Source organism: Halichoerus grypus, chromosome 7, assembly GCF_964656455.1.
Source record: "Halichoerus grypus chromosome 7, mHalGry1.hap1.1, whole genome shotgun sequence".
NCBI classification, from domain to species: domain Eukaryota; kingdom Metazoa; phylum Chordata; class Mammalia; order Carnivora; family Phocidae; genus Halichoerus; species Halichoerus grypus.
The window spans coordinates 122,363,627-122,377,648 of record NC_135718.1 but is presented as its reverse complement, the minus strand read 5'-3'; positions in this window follow the sequence as shown (position 1 = coordinate 122,377,648).

Sequence of the window (14,022 nt, the reverse complement as noted above, 5' to 3'; positions counted from 1 at the left end):
GAGGGCGCGGAGGCCGCACGCTTCATTCCTGTAATCAAGTGCTTTGCTCCATGGGCCACCGAGCGGCTTCCCCAGGCCCCTCGGGATCTCGGAAGTGTATTTTCTTCCCTTGGCCAAATGGCTTATTAATAGAATTGGCTTATTTATATCTCACCCAGAGAATCCCGAAGTGATACAGCAACAGGGAGATATCAAGCCAATTAGTTGTGGGGCTTGTTGTCGTGGGGGGAAATCTAGTTATTAATTTACTGCCCTTCACCGGTGGCAGAATCGATTCCGAGGAAACCAAAAGGAAAAGAAGAGGAAGGAAGCCACGTGTTGTAGACCATCTGGGAAAACTCAAAGAGACAAGGCTACACCATTTCTACCTTCAGCAAAGCTGTCTAGCCGTAGGAGAGCAGGGAGCCAGAGGCCCTGTCCGTGGGCAGCTGGGTGTGGTGTGAGCACCAGCGTCTCCGAGCATCTGCCGTGTGGGTCTGACTGGTACCTCCATGAGTGCATTCGGTTCTCACCACACTCTGCGAAATGGGCTTCTTTCACCCACTTCACAGAAGACACATTCATTCATTCATTCCTTATGAATCCCATAGCTTTGGAGAGGCAAGAGTGGACAGGAGAGAGGCTGCCCTCTTGGAGCATCCTTTCCAGCCCAGGGGGTGAGCTGCCCAAGGTCATCAGCCAGCAGTCATACTTGGTAGGACTAAGATAAGAACCCACGTAGGTTCTGGCAATGATGAAGTCTGGGGCATCGCTTTGCCTTCTTCTGGCTGCCAGGTTCTGTGGGCGGCGTGGCTGGCTACAAAGCATCCTGCATGGGGTCCATCTGCCATCCTAACTGGGCAGTGATAGAGGAGGAAAAGAGTTCGTCAAGGGGGAGAGCTCAGTGGAGGACCTGGAAGAGGAGGGTCTGCCGGGATTAGGGTGTGGGAGAGTACCTTTTGCTCCCCTCTGAGAGCGGTTGTGGAAGATGAGTTCAGAAATACAGTATTGTTCCTTAAAGAAAAAATTACAATCATCGTTCTGCTTGTAGAAACTGTTCAGATCACATTGTAACATACCGTGAACAGTTTTTCCAATCATTAGAGATTCTTTGTGGCTGTAATGTTAAATGATGGTATAATATTCCATCTCGTAGATATACTATAATTTATTTAACTTTCCAAAATTGTGGATATCCAAATGTTGGTGAATATTTAATTCGTTTGTAGTTTTTATTATAAGTAGAAGAGATGAATATATATGTGTGTCCTTATTTTTCCTTGCTCAAAATCGAAGTGGGATTATTGCAACAAAGAGAATGACTTTGTTAAAGATTCTCGAGGCTCATTACCATCTTGCACTCTAGAATTGTACAGATTTCTATGGGTCTGGTGATGTGTGAAAGGGCTTGTCATTGCACCATAACTTCATCAATACTCCGCATTGACTTTTACAAGTATTTGCTAATTTGATAGGGTGAAAAAATATATTTCATGACTGTTTTCTTCCAGTGTATTGATTGCTAGTGAGGCTCAACATTTCTTTTTTTTTTAAGCATTCTTTTTTTTTTTTATTTGACAGAGAGAGACACATGAGAGAGGGAACACAAGCAGGGGGAGTGGGAGAGGGAGAAGCAGGCTTCCCACCGAGCAGGGAGCCCGATGTGGGGCTCAATCCCAGGACCTTGGGATGGAGCCCGATGTGGGGCTCAATCCCAGGACCCTGGGATCATGATCTGAGCCGAAGGCAGACCCTTAACAGACTGAGCCACCCAGGCGCCCCAAGGCTCAACATTTCTTTTTATGCTTAAACCATTACTTGTATTTCTTCTGCAAAGAGCCTATTCTTGTTCTTTGCACATTTTTCTTTTGGGTTTAGAGGTTTTTTGTTATGTATAAATGCTATTTTATATTTTAAGAACATTAATTTTTGGATGTTTTTGTTGCAGACATTTTTCTCAGGTTGATTTTGCTGTTTATTTTTATTTTCTACGATGTTTTTTGTAGAGATGGTTTGAATTTTTATGCAGCCAAATATATCTATTTTTTCTTTGTGACTCCTCCAATTGCTTTTGTGCTTAGAAATTCCATCTCCAAACTGAGATGGAAATAGTAATCTATATTTTATTCTAAGTATTTTATGGTTCTGTTTTTTTTACACTTAACCCTTTAATTCAATCTGACATTTATTTTGTTCCATGTTGTGTGATAAGGACTTAAATAGATTTGTCCCCTAAGCAGTTAACCATTAATCCCAGCATCATGTATTAAAGAATGTTTTCTTTCCCCATTGGCTTGGATGCCACCTTTATCACATGCTGAATTTGTTTTTTTTTTAATATACAGTATACTGTTCTGAGCTGTCTTATTCTGTTCAGTTCCTTTTTCCATTATAATCACACTGTTTTAATTATTTTATCTTATACATTCACATATTTTAAAATATGACATCTTTGTATATGAAATGTAGCGTTTTATTATCTGGTAGAACAAATCTCCCACAATTACTCTGTTTAAAAAAAATTGGCTATTCCTACTCATTTTCCAGATGAATTTTAGAATCATGCTGTCTAGCTCCAGAAAAAAAAAAAAAAAAAACAGAAAAAAACCAACAATCCCATTTGGGACTTGGAAAGGGATTAGATTCAACATATATCTTAATTCATGAACGATTTGCATCTTTGTACTATTCAGTCTTGCCATTCGGGAAAATGACATGTTCTGGTTTTTTTTTTTTTTTTCTCTTTCCTTTGTTTTTGCAGGTTTAACTCTTCGATCTAAGTGAAATTTTAGTGCACACTGTGAGGTGAGGATCAAAACTTACTCCTTTACAAATAGTCAGTTTCCCACAATCCCAGCTTTTGCTTCATTCATACTTTCTCTGGTGATTTACAGCACGCTGTTATCATTTATTAAGTCCTTAAATATATAGTAGGGTCTGTTTCTGAGCTGCCTAATCCCACTGATCTGTCTATTCTTGTGCTAATACCACACCATTTTGATTCTTGTCTGGTCTTCCCCAGTATGAGCTGGAAGCCTACCACCTCCAGATGGCTCTTGCAGTCTCCGCCCCCTTCTCCCAAACCAGGATTCATTTTCTGCATACAGAGTCAGCCCCTTGATCTGAGCCTCTCTGGTCCAGAAGCTTGTCAGTGCCCAAGGGACTGGGATGGAGCTGTTTGATGCCAGGTTTTTGGTTTTCAGTTGAGAAAACACCGAGAGTGGTGGTGACTGAGGCCCGATCCCTGCTTCTGTCCTTCCCACAGTTCGCACAGCCAGATGTTGGCTGTGGGGGAGCTCCAGTCTCCAGGGCGGAATGAGGAAGAAAGAAGGGCCATAACATTTCAGGGAGGTGGTGCAAGTTAATAACGCTTTACTAGAAACCTCCTCATTCCTAAGGGCCTGCTCTGCGCCGGGCCTGGGCTAAGGACATTACATACATTGGTCTAATTTTTGCCAGAACCACCTGAGCTAATCCCACATTTTACACATTAGAAGACTGGCTCAGAGAGAGTAAGAAACACCACCACCCGGCTACTAAGGGGCAGAGCTATTTTTCAACCCCTTTGTGCCATGATGATTACTTCTGGGCTGTGGTGGACTCAGCAGAACTAGAACCACAGCTCCTCCCCCCAGGACTCTTCTGACCTGAGAATTTACCACCTGGAGAAAATGGTTTAGGCCACCTTGAGCTTTGAGGGGTCTCTAACACAGGCTGTCCTGGTGGTAGAATCAGGTGATGTGAGGTCCAGGTGTTTGAAGCTGGTCATCTGAGTGAAGGCTCAGTGGTCCTCTCTCCATCCAGGCTAATGGGGTCACCTTGGGGGGCCATGTCATTCTCAGCCATGGCAGAAGCTCGGCTTCCCATCCTGCCTCCCACCCCCACAAGCCTGTTGCTCCCTCCCCCCAGCTAAGCAGGCAAGTTGGCCTTTGTAACCACTGACTTCCAAGACTGAGTGTGTGTAGGGGAGAGCCTGTGTGCCCACTGATGGTGGGAAGCAGAGATGTGGGGCATGGGGACAGAGCGAGGAGAAGGAGCCGGTGGGCTGGGAAACCCATTGCTTAAAGGAGGGTTCTTTGGACCTGATCACATTCTGTCCAAACCAGTGGCTGAGATGGCTACAACAGCCAGAATTTAAAAATAATACACATTTGTTTATTTCACCTCTCTTCAAGAAAAGACTACAATCTAAATTTGCATCTAATCTTGGTCAACAAACAGTGAGGACATGGTCACTTTACCACCTGTGTAGTCTGTGCGTCCTTGTCCCCGTGGGAGCTCTCCTTTTCCACTCGAGGTCGGTCCCCATTCACATACCCGAGTATTGACATACTTCCCACATTTCGTTTATCATGGCCTATAGTATTCCATCATATCGATGATTCACATTCTGGCAAAACATATTTCAAATGCTGTCTGGAATGGGCAATGCATGAACAGACTGATAGTGAATGATCTGGTCATGAGAGGATAAAACACATTTGCTTTGTGGGGGATTTTACCTTTTGGGGGGCACAGGGACTGTAATAATGCAAATTATTTTTCTGAAGACCTTCCCTTGAGGCAGGCAGAGCCCTGAGCTAGGAATCTCGGTACCTAGGTTCTGAGCTTGGCTCTTTCTGCTACTGACTTTGTGTGTCTTTGATACTTTCTTCCCCTGGTTCTCAGATTTTACTTGTTCCGTTACGAGAGTCACGGAAATCACGAAACCACAGAGATGGAAGGACGTTACGGATGACTTTGTCTAACCCTCTTGTTTTACAGATGAGAGAAAAACGGGCCCTGGAGGTCCAGTGACTTGCTCAAGGTCACAAAGTCAGCCATTGTCTTTGCAGATGCCACCCCCACCCGCCTCGTGGCTTTGGGAATCAAAACCATCAGGAACCCAGAATGCCTCTCCTTCAGGGCTGGAACTCTATAGAAACTCTATAAAAAGCAGCTGTATCCTTCACTTTCAATTCTGGAGTGGCTCTGGGCCTCTTGGCCTGTTGCCTCTTTGCTATTCCAATGTTACCCATTCTGATTTCACTATCTCCATGTTGGCTCCATATTTGGCCCTTGCTCTCTCTAGTTCCTTGGATCAGAGGTTGAGTTCTGAACTTGGATTCTAGTTTGGCCTTTGGCACTTCTCTCTACCTGGCCTACACCTTGGCTGTGGGTCAGAGGCACCCCTGTCTGGTAGGGAGGGTGGCCCCTAGGGGGGACCTTATTCTTTGGAGCCCTAACGGTGCTCAGGGGCAATCCAGGGTGCAACACAGGGTGGTGGTGGGGGGTGGAGACCCGGGGCAGGAAGTGGAGGCAGAGTGGGTTGGGGCTTGGCTTCCTATCTCCACCAGGACAACTCCACTTGGATCTGGATTCTGTATGAACCTTCTTTGGTAAAAAGTTGGAAACTACTGATCTTTTCTAAGTCCCTTCAATTTGTAAAGGAGAAAGCATAAATGGAACAAAGACAAAGGAAATATCAAGGTCACTTAAGTGATTTAGTGGCAGATTAGGGCTTTTGGAGGAGACACGCCCAATGACTAGGGCACACTCCTAAGCACATTGACCCAGGAGCATGACCCACGCCTCCAGGAGTCTTGTGGTTTCTGCGTCTTGCCCTTGTTCTGCTGGGAGAGGCCTGAGGGCCCAGAAAGCTTGAGTGCTGCTGTCACGGGCTGGCTCTGAGCAGTAAGGGCCACCCACCCCTTCTGCTCTGAACACCATGTGCTGGAACCGGTGAGGCCCCTTAATGAGTCCTAAAGAGCCCTGATGCCACAGCTCATGAAGACTGTGGGGTCAAGTCCCGAGGAGGTCACTAACCTCAGTGTGATTCTGGATTTGTTATATAATCTCTCTGAGCCTCGGTCTTCTCATCCCTTAAATGGGAGTAGATAATATTTGCCTCTTCAGACGGTTATAGGAGTCAATCTGATCATGTATGTGTAGCCTTCATGACAGTAAGTGCACAGTAGACGTCCAGTCATTGTTGCCAGATGAAGGTAGCCGCCAGGGAAGCTCACAAGACTAGGATGTCAAGTGCCCAGTCTGGGACCTTTCCCGGTGCCCAGCACAGAGCACAGCATAGACAGGGCTGTCAGGAAATGTTTGATTAAGTAAACAAAGGATGAGGGACAGGCTGTCCTGGAGAGGAGTCCCCACACAGCTCGCCCGTGTGCACATACCGCCTCACATGATACCTCACCTCACCACGTTCAACCTTAAGGTCGAGGAAGAAAGAACTCAGGACCCCAACACTTTGGGGGACCTGGCCAAGAGGAGTGATCATGTCTGTTTCCCTCCTCCATAGGTGTCCTCACACTCCTACAGGGAAATGGAATGGAAATGGAAACTAAGAGCTGCCTCTAAAGTAAAGGGAGAGGAGGTGGGTTCCTGTAGTTCCCCAAGCTCAAGGTTCACTGCTGTCAGTGGGGACTTAACGCCCATCGTGGTTTTGTGGCCTTTAAAGTCTCTGTGGGTCATCCTGGGTGGAGGTGGAGTTGGGCACCACATGGATGGGGGACTCCCTTCCTACCCTCCTGTGCGGCTGGGGGGAGCCTTGGATGCCCCACCGGAGCTCCAGGCTCAGCTTTTCTAAAATGCATCCTCAGAGTTGGGGGCACTTGAGGTGACATCAGGGAACTGAAACCTGGAGCCAAATGAAGATGGGGAGCCAGGGAAAGACGAGACTGGGAAGATGGACCTGGAAGCACAGAATTCTGCTTTAATTCTGATTAAACAACTAAGCTTTTTTTTTTTTTTGGTACCAGTTTATGGTATATGCTTCTTGGTGGGACCCTTATAAATGGGCTAAGAAAATGGACATTTATGAATGTCCAAGAGAAAGCCCAGAGAAGGGGATAGTTTCCAGTTTATTCCCCATGATGACTTGGAGCATCAGCCCCTCTTCTGGGTTCGGAGCTGAAACCCTCCCTGCCCCTTTGTCATGCTTGGCTTTGAGGTCACCCCACACCTCCTTGATGTCCATCCCTTTTCTTCTTTGCTTAGCCAGCAAAGGTTGGGACTTTTCAAAAGGATTTTCTACCAGGAAATTAAGAGTGAAAGAAACCAGATTTTAAAAAGCATCAAAGTGTAAAAGAGTGGTTGGAAGGGGCTGTGGGGGAGGAGCATGGAGAGTTGTTGTTTAATGGGGACAGAGTTTCAGTGTGACAAGATGAGAAGAGTTACAGGGATGGATGGTGGGGATGGCCGCACAACAGTGTGAATGTACTTAATGCCCCTCAGCTGTACACTAAACAATGGTGAAGGTGGTAAATTTTGTTATGTGTGTGTCACCACAATAAAAAAAAAAAAGAAAAGAAAGCATCCAAGTGGTTGGATTTACAGATCCTTTGCATGGGGTTTAGCTTCGCTGTTGGAGAGTGGGTTGACTTGTCTTTTCCTCACTGTGATGGTTAATTTTATGGGGCAACTCACCGAGGCTACGGTGCCCACTTGTTTGGTCAAACACCAGTCTAAGGGTGCCTGGGCTGCTCAGTCAGTTAAGCATCTGCCTTTGGCTCAGGTCATGATCCAGAGTCCTGGGATCCAGCCCCATGTCAGGCTCCCTGCTTGGCGGGGAGTCTGCTTCTCCCTCTGCCTTTGCTCTCCTCCTCGCTCACACGCTCTCTCAAATAAATAAATAAAACCTTAAAAAAAAAAAAAAACCCACTAGTCTAGATGTTGCTGCAAAGGTACTTTTTAGATGTGAGTAACACTTATAACCAGTAGACTTTGAATAAAGCAGATTGCCCTCCATAATATGGGTGGGACTCATCTAACCGTTGAAGGCCTTAAAAGCAAAACTGAGGATTCCCAAAGAAGAATAAATTCTGCCTCCACATTGCCTTGGGACTCAAGACTGCAACATTAGCTCTTGTCCGAATTGCTAGACTACCAGCCTGCCCTGCGGACTTTAGACTTGCCTACCCGCCCCCCCCCTTCAAGTCGTGTGAGTCAGTTCCAGAAGGTCTCTCTGTGTCTGTCTCTGTAGATCTACGCCACCCCCCCCCCACGCACGCACACACGCACACACACATACCCACACCCTATTGCTCTATTGGTTCTGTTTCTCTGGAAAACCCTGACCCATACACTCACCTGGAACCAGTTGGGGATGGAGGTCCCCAGATTTCTCCCTGAGGGGAGACAGGGGAAGTACCCCTCCCAGGTCTGGTAAGCACTCCATTTCCTCTCCTACTCTGCTTCCCTGGCTTCTCGCTGGGAATCAGCCCTCCTAGGGTCTGTGCCCTCTTCCTCCAACCTACGTGCCCTTCTCTGGTGTCCCTGCCCTGGGCCTATGGGTCTGGCCTACCCTTTGGCTCTCTGGGTGAAAGGGTGTCTTTCTAATGAGGCCCCAAATATTTTTTGGACCCTGGCCCTAGTCAGGCTTTCAGGAAGCCACTTACTGACTTTGTAGCGGGTTACACTCTCTCTGTGGCTTTAGTACATGGGGTTTGGCTTGATTCATTTCTCTCTGCTTTCTATCCACTTTTAGCATATCTACTGGCTGCTTCATGGCTGGTTCTGCCTTTGGGTAAAGCCTTGATTCATTTTCTATTTTCTCTGTCAACATCCATACCTAGGTTCCTAAGGGCTTAACTCTCAGGCACCAGGTTTCCTTTGTGAAACCTATGAGCATTATTAATTCAGCTTCTTCCCACAGCCAGACAGAGACCCTCATCTCCTCCTGCCTGTAGGTCCTGCTGGACTGCCCATAAAAGAAGGATGGATTAATACTTTCTCTCTCTCATTCATCTATTATAATATCTAAGGAGTCCATTATATACATTATCTTATTTAACCCCTTCCAAAATCCTATTTAATATATAGTATCCCCATTTTATAGATTTGAGAACTGATACACAGAGAGGTTATGGAACTTGTCCCAGAACACACAGTATGGGAATAGATTTCAACCCCAGGCAATCTGAATCCAAATCCTGTGCTCTTAGCCAGGGATAGATACAGGAAATTGAGCAAGTAGAAAGGAGTAGGGAATGAGGAATAAAGATAAATAAGACAGAGATATAAAGCAAAGTCCAGGAAGAGGACAAATATTACAGTAACTTGCAGCAGAGGGTCCTGCATGCACATGCGCTGCAGGTGGGCCATGAATTTGGCTCCAAGCTTCTAGCCGCCAAGCACAGGTGGGAGCCTCCTCTGTCTTTCAGCTCACTTGCTGAGCAGAGGGTCTGACAGCTCCCGGTGTCATCGTGACCAAGCACAGGTTACCAGCAGCACCCACTTCCCTAAGTCCTCTCGAGTGCCTTATTATGCAGGGTTTTCCTCAAATTGAGGGTCCCAGCTCTCTGAGCATCCTATGGCTGCAGTTTGGCAAAATATTTTGCACTTGTAGTAAAAATGATATGTAATTCCCACTAAGGAAAGGGATGAGTCTTCCTCTCTTAGAATTATGATTTGGTATTGACGTGAGATTGTAAATTCTGAGAAAGTTGCAGCTTTAAGACTTAGCTTTCTTTCCCCCTTTAAATGCCCAACAGCGCCTAATCTAGTGTCCTGCTCACCGCAAATGATGAATAGATGAGGACTGTGTTGAACAAATATGAATGTTAGCGGAGGCTGATGAGTGCTCCCGCAACACCTGCTTGTTACATGAAGGGGGACCCATTTCCGGGGAAGACCTCCAGGTCTTAAATGGCCTAGAGCTAATGAGAGGCAGTGTAGTGCGTGGAAAGAGCATGCAATTGGAACTCTGCCGTAGCTGTGTGACCTTCAGCAAATCCCTTAACCTCTCTGAGCCTCAGACTATAAAAATGGAACATGCCAATTATATGAGAGGATGTTCTTTCTAGTGCCTGGAATATGGTAGGTGGTCCACAAAATTTATGCACTCAATCGTTCATTCTTTCAGAACATTCTTATTGGCCTCTGTCCCCCCGCAGGACTCACCGTGCTCTGTCCTGGGACTACAATGGTGAACAGAACAGACGGGGCTCTGGTAGATTCCCTCCTCCCCTGTCTCTTCCTTCCCTGAGGATGGTAGTTCCTGCAGCAGATATTTAATAATAGAGCTGCCTCGGGGCACCTGGGTGGCTCAGTCAGTTAAGCGTTGGACTCTTGATTTTGGCTCAGGGGTCGTGGGCTCCAGTCCCCCACCTCCCCCCCCCCACCCGGTGTTGGGCTCTTCGCTCAGCTGAGAGTCTGCTTGAGATCCTCTCTCTCTCCCTCTCCCTTTGCCCCTCCCCTTGCTCACACACTCTCTCTCAAAATAAATAAATCTTAAAAAAAATAATAGAGCTGTCTCCAGTCCAAGTCTGAGGGAAGAGACGGGGAGTGGCAAGAAGATTGGGGAGCCCACATCGAGAAAGGTCCTCCTCCTCCGTGGAGTCCCTGCAGCGCCGGGCCCCGGGCCAGCCGACCGCAGGGTTCCCATCGGGCGCTGCCCGAGCCCCGGGCCCCGTCTCATGGGACTGCCCCTGGCCCACACCGCGAGGGGGCCCCGGGGCTCAGCAGGGCCTCGGGAAATGATCGCACCTTTCTCACGTGGTGGAGCAGAGCGCTGCAGCGCTCTAGGTCGGGGCTTAAAAGAGAAGTGGGCATGGTTTAGGTTGGTGTGTGCACTCACAGACAAACCCTCCGCGCGGCGGAAACAGCGCGCTGATTATACACCGGCCTCAGCGCTCTGCTCTTCTCCGGGCTCTTCAGGGTGTTGTGTTGGCATTTTCCTCACCCTCAGGACCAGCATTTGCATCTCTCCAGTCTCTCAGGGAACAGTGCGCGCGCGTGCGTGTGTGTGTGTGTGTGTGTGTGTGTGTGTGTGTGTGTGTGTCTCACACGCATGCGCAAACATCATAAATTCAGAGGCTGCCAAGTAAGGACTGAAAAATCTTAGCAGGGATTCTCTCTTTGAATCCAGCACAATTCTATAGCCCTAGCACGCACTGCACTCACGAACGTGCACTTTATATGATTTTGTGCTTCGAGTCCCAGGCCCCATTTGTCCATGTGCTGGCGGTCCACGGAAGACTGGGCTGGCCTTGACATGCACAGGGTCCGTGTCTCCCCCGTCAGACTAGAGGCGCCCTGAAGGCAGGGGCTGTCTCCCCCAGCAGATTGGAGGCCCTCGAAGGGCAAGGCGGCACCTCGTCCTTCAGGAGCCTCTGCTTTTGATGTGGGTGCCAGGCTGTGTGCCCAGAAAACAGCTCTGACCCCATGATCACGAAGGGAGCCTTCAGCAGTCTCCTGGTGCGCAGTTTCCTGAGATGTCAGACTGACAGGTTCTCGAGCTGACCTCATCTGCTCCTTTTACCTGCCGAGAGTGGAAGTGTCACCCAGTCACCCACACACTTGGGGATACAAGAAAGAAAAAGAGAAAAACGGAGGTAAGGAAGAGGGGAGGGGGCGTGGCATCCTCAGGTCGACCAATCAACTCGCTACCTCCCAGGCTCTTTGCCTGGACTCCATGCAGCCCAACTGATCCCCCGCCAGAGCCCCGCCCCCTGCCAGAGCCCCGCCCCGTGCTGGATCTGAGAGCACACAATATCTGGCATCATTCCCTGATCCCCCCTTCATCCCTTAACTGAAAATCAAAGGAAAACAATAAAAACACCCTTCTCATGGTGTGGCCAAAACATTGCTTTTTCAGAATCCTTGTGCTTTTCACCAACCTAAAAGCTTGATGAGGGCAAGGATCATGCGTGCCTCATTTATTATTCCTGCCCCCTCCCCCAGCACTGCTATGGTAGATGCTTAATGAATGTTTGTATAAACGAATGAATGTGATTTTCAGGAAGGACCAGGGATGGATCTTCTCATTCTCCTGAGACCTCATTCTTCCCTGGCAAAGGGTCTCAGCCCAAAGTATCTGCACTCTGTCTTTTGTTGGAGAAAACCTGTATTCTGGGGTCTTGGGGCTAGGGGGCAGTGTTCACCTATTGGTACAAGCTGGAGCAGAGTGTGCGTGTGTGTGTGTGTGTGTGTGTGTGTGTGTGTAGACGATGATGACTGGACATTAATAAGCTCTGGCTATAGAGAGACTTCTAGAGCCCCTTAAAACCACTTAGCTCATTTTTCCATAAGCTAACCTGCTTCTTAAACATGCCCGTGAAATGTTATTCTGCATATATGCCGCTGAACAACCAGGCTTATCTGAAGATACAAATTTTTTTTTATCGAGTAAACTTTATTTATATATAACAACAGTACAAATTGTGTCCTTGGATTGCAAAATAGGAGTGTTTCATATTTACAATAGGTACACAATAATATATTAGAATAACCAAAAAACCCCCATTTTATTGGAACATTTTAAATACTTAGTTTTCTTACAGTTTTTATTCCACAACACCTGTAAAAACAACAAAACCAGACAACTATCATTGTATTTTCTTAAAAATATATATAATACAGATTCCAGTGTGTCAAGAAGAGTGGGTTTGGGAAGGAGAAGTTGGGGGGAAATGCAGGTGGGCTCAGGTCCCTAGTTTCATGGTATAAAGAGCTTGCCCCTTGTTCCCCAACACACTTGCTAATGGGGGACCATGTTCCATTACGTTCTCCACCTGGAATGTCACCATGGCAAATAGAGCCAAAGTTGGGGCCTTGACTCAAATCCAAAGGTGCCTCCCGTCTTCCTTGAGGCTAGACAGGAGGAGCAGCCTGCACGGCAGAAAAGATAGAGCCCAGTCTGCAGGCGGAGCCCTGTTACAGTGAGGAGAAGGAGATAGGGCCGTCCACCAGAGGGCAAGAATCTCCAGTCTGCTTATTGGGCTGAGGCCTTGTTTGACAAGCAGTGGTCTTGATCAATCAGCTCCCAGGATGTCCCTGATACCAAGAGTGAAACTTACCTTTCATTCATGGTGTCACTGAGCCCTGGGTGCTAAAACTTCCCTCTTTGGGAAAACCAGCAGAAGGCAAGAGATGGGGAAGAGAGACTTTGGAGTTATGAAGAGGATGCCGCCACTTTCTCCAAGCTTGTTCCTGAGACAAGGCATCGAAAGCCCTGAACTTCACCTCCCAAGTCTCCCTGTGGGATCTGCTTCCACAGCCCTATAAGTATGAGGCTGTTTTGCATTTTCTCATCACCCCCTAGCCCCTGCCCCAAGAGTCTCAAGTCTTTCCTGTCAGTGGCCAGGCCTCAGGAGCCTCAGATGCAACAGTGTGGCTGGGAAAAAAAACGGCCTCCCCCAGGCCAGCTGCCGGCCCAGTGTTTACCTGCTGCAGGTTAATGGGGGCTTGTGTAGCAACTGGGATGCACCTGGAGATTTTGCAGCCAGAGGCTTTCACACAGTCTCTATTTGTTCTGCCCAGATCATTTTTTAGTCCAACACATCCATCCATTGCTTCTGCTTCATGCTCAGCAGGGCCAGAGGCCTCGACTGCTATTTCTTGTCCTCATTTGGTGGAAATGAAGGAAGGTCAGGAGCTCAAGCAGCAGGGGACGTACTACCAGAAGAGATAGCAGCCATGGAAGTGAGAGAGGCTCTCACTACCGAAGGAATGTCCCCAGAATAAGGTAAGGCAGCTGGGTTGGTCGGCTTTCTTCCTTCTTCTGGCCCCCTTTCTGCAAAATTCATGCCCTCTGCAGGTGGTGGGGAGAACTGTGCCTACTAGGTTGGTGGCAGGGGCCAGTAGCCTGGAGAATGTGAATTTGCTAGAAGAAGGTCCTTCTTGGTCTTGTTAATTGCTATTTCTCAGCATCCCAAGCAGTCCCTAGCAGACAGCTGCGGTGTATGAAGACTCCTTGAATGGAGGAATGGAGGAAACAGTCCCTGCCCTTGAGTGAGGCTAACAGCTGATCCACACTTTGAATGACTAAACTCTGCAAGGAAGGGGAGCTCTTTGCAGTGGTGGATCAGAAATTATTTGAGAGATGTGCTGTGGGGAGAGAGAGGAGGGCATGTACATGATCCCCGACCCCGTGCTGAGAGCAGAGGTGGTAGCAGGCCAGTTGGAGGGATCTGCTCCATCAAGATGGACATCTTGTCCACCTTCATCTTGTCCAGTAGCACCTTCTGTCTTGCCAAGCACATTTCTGGGGTCCTTTTCCAGCAAACTGTCTCTTGTGCAGATTAATGAAACAAATGAAGCTGGACTGAT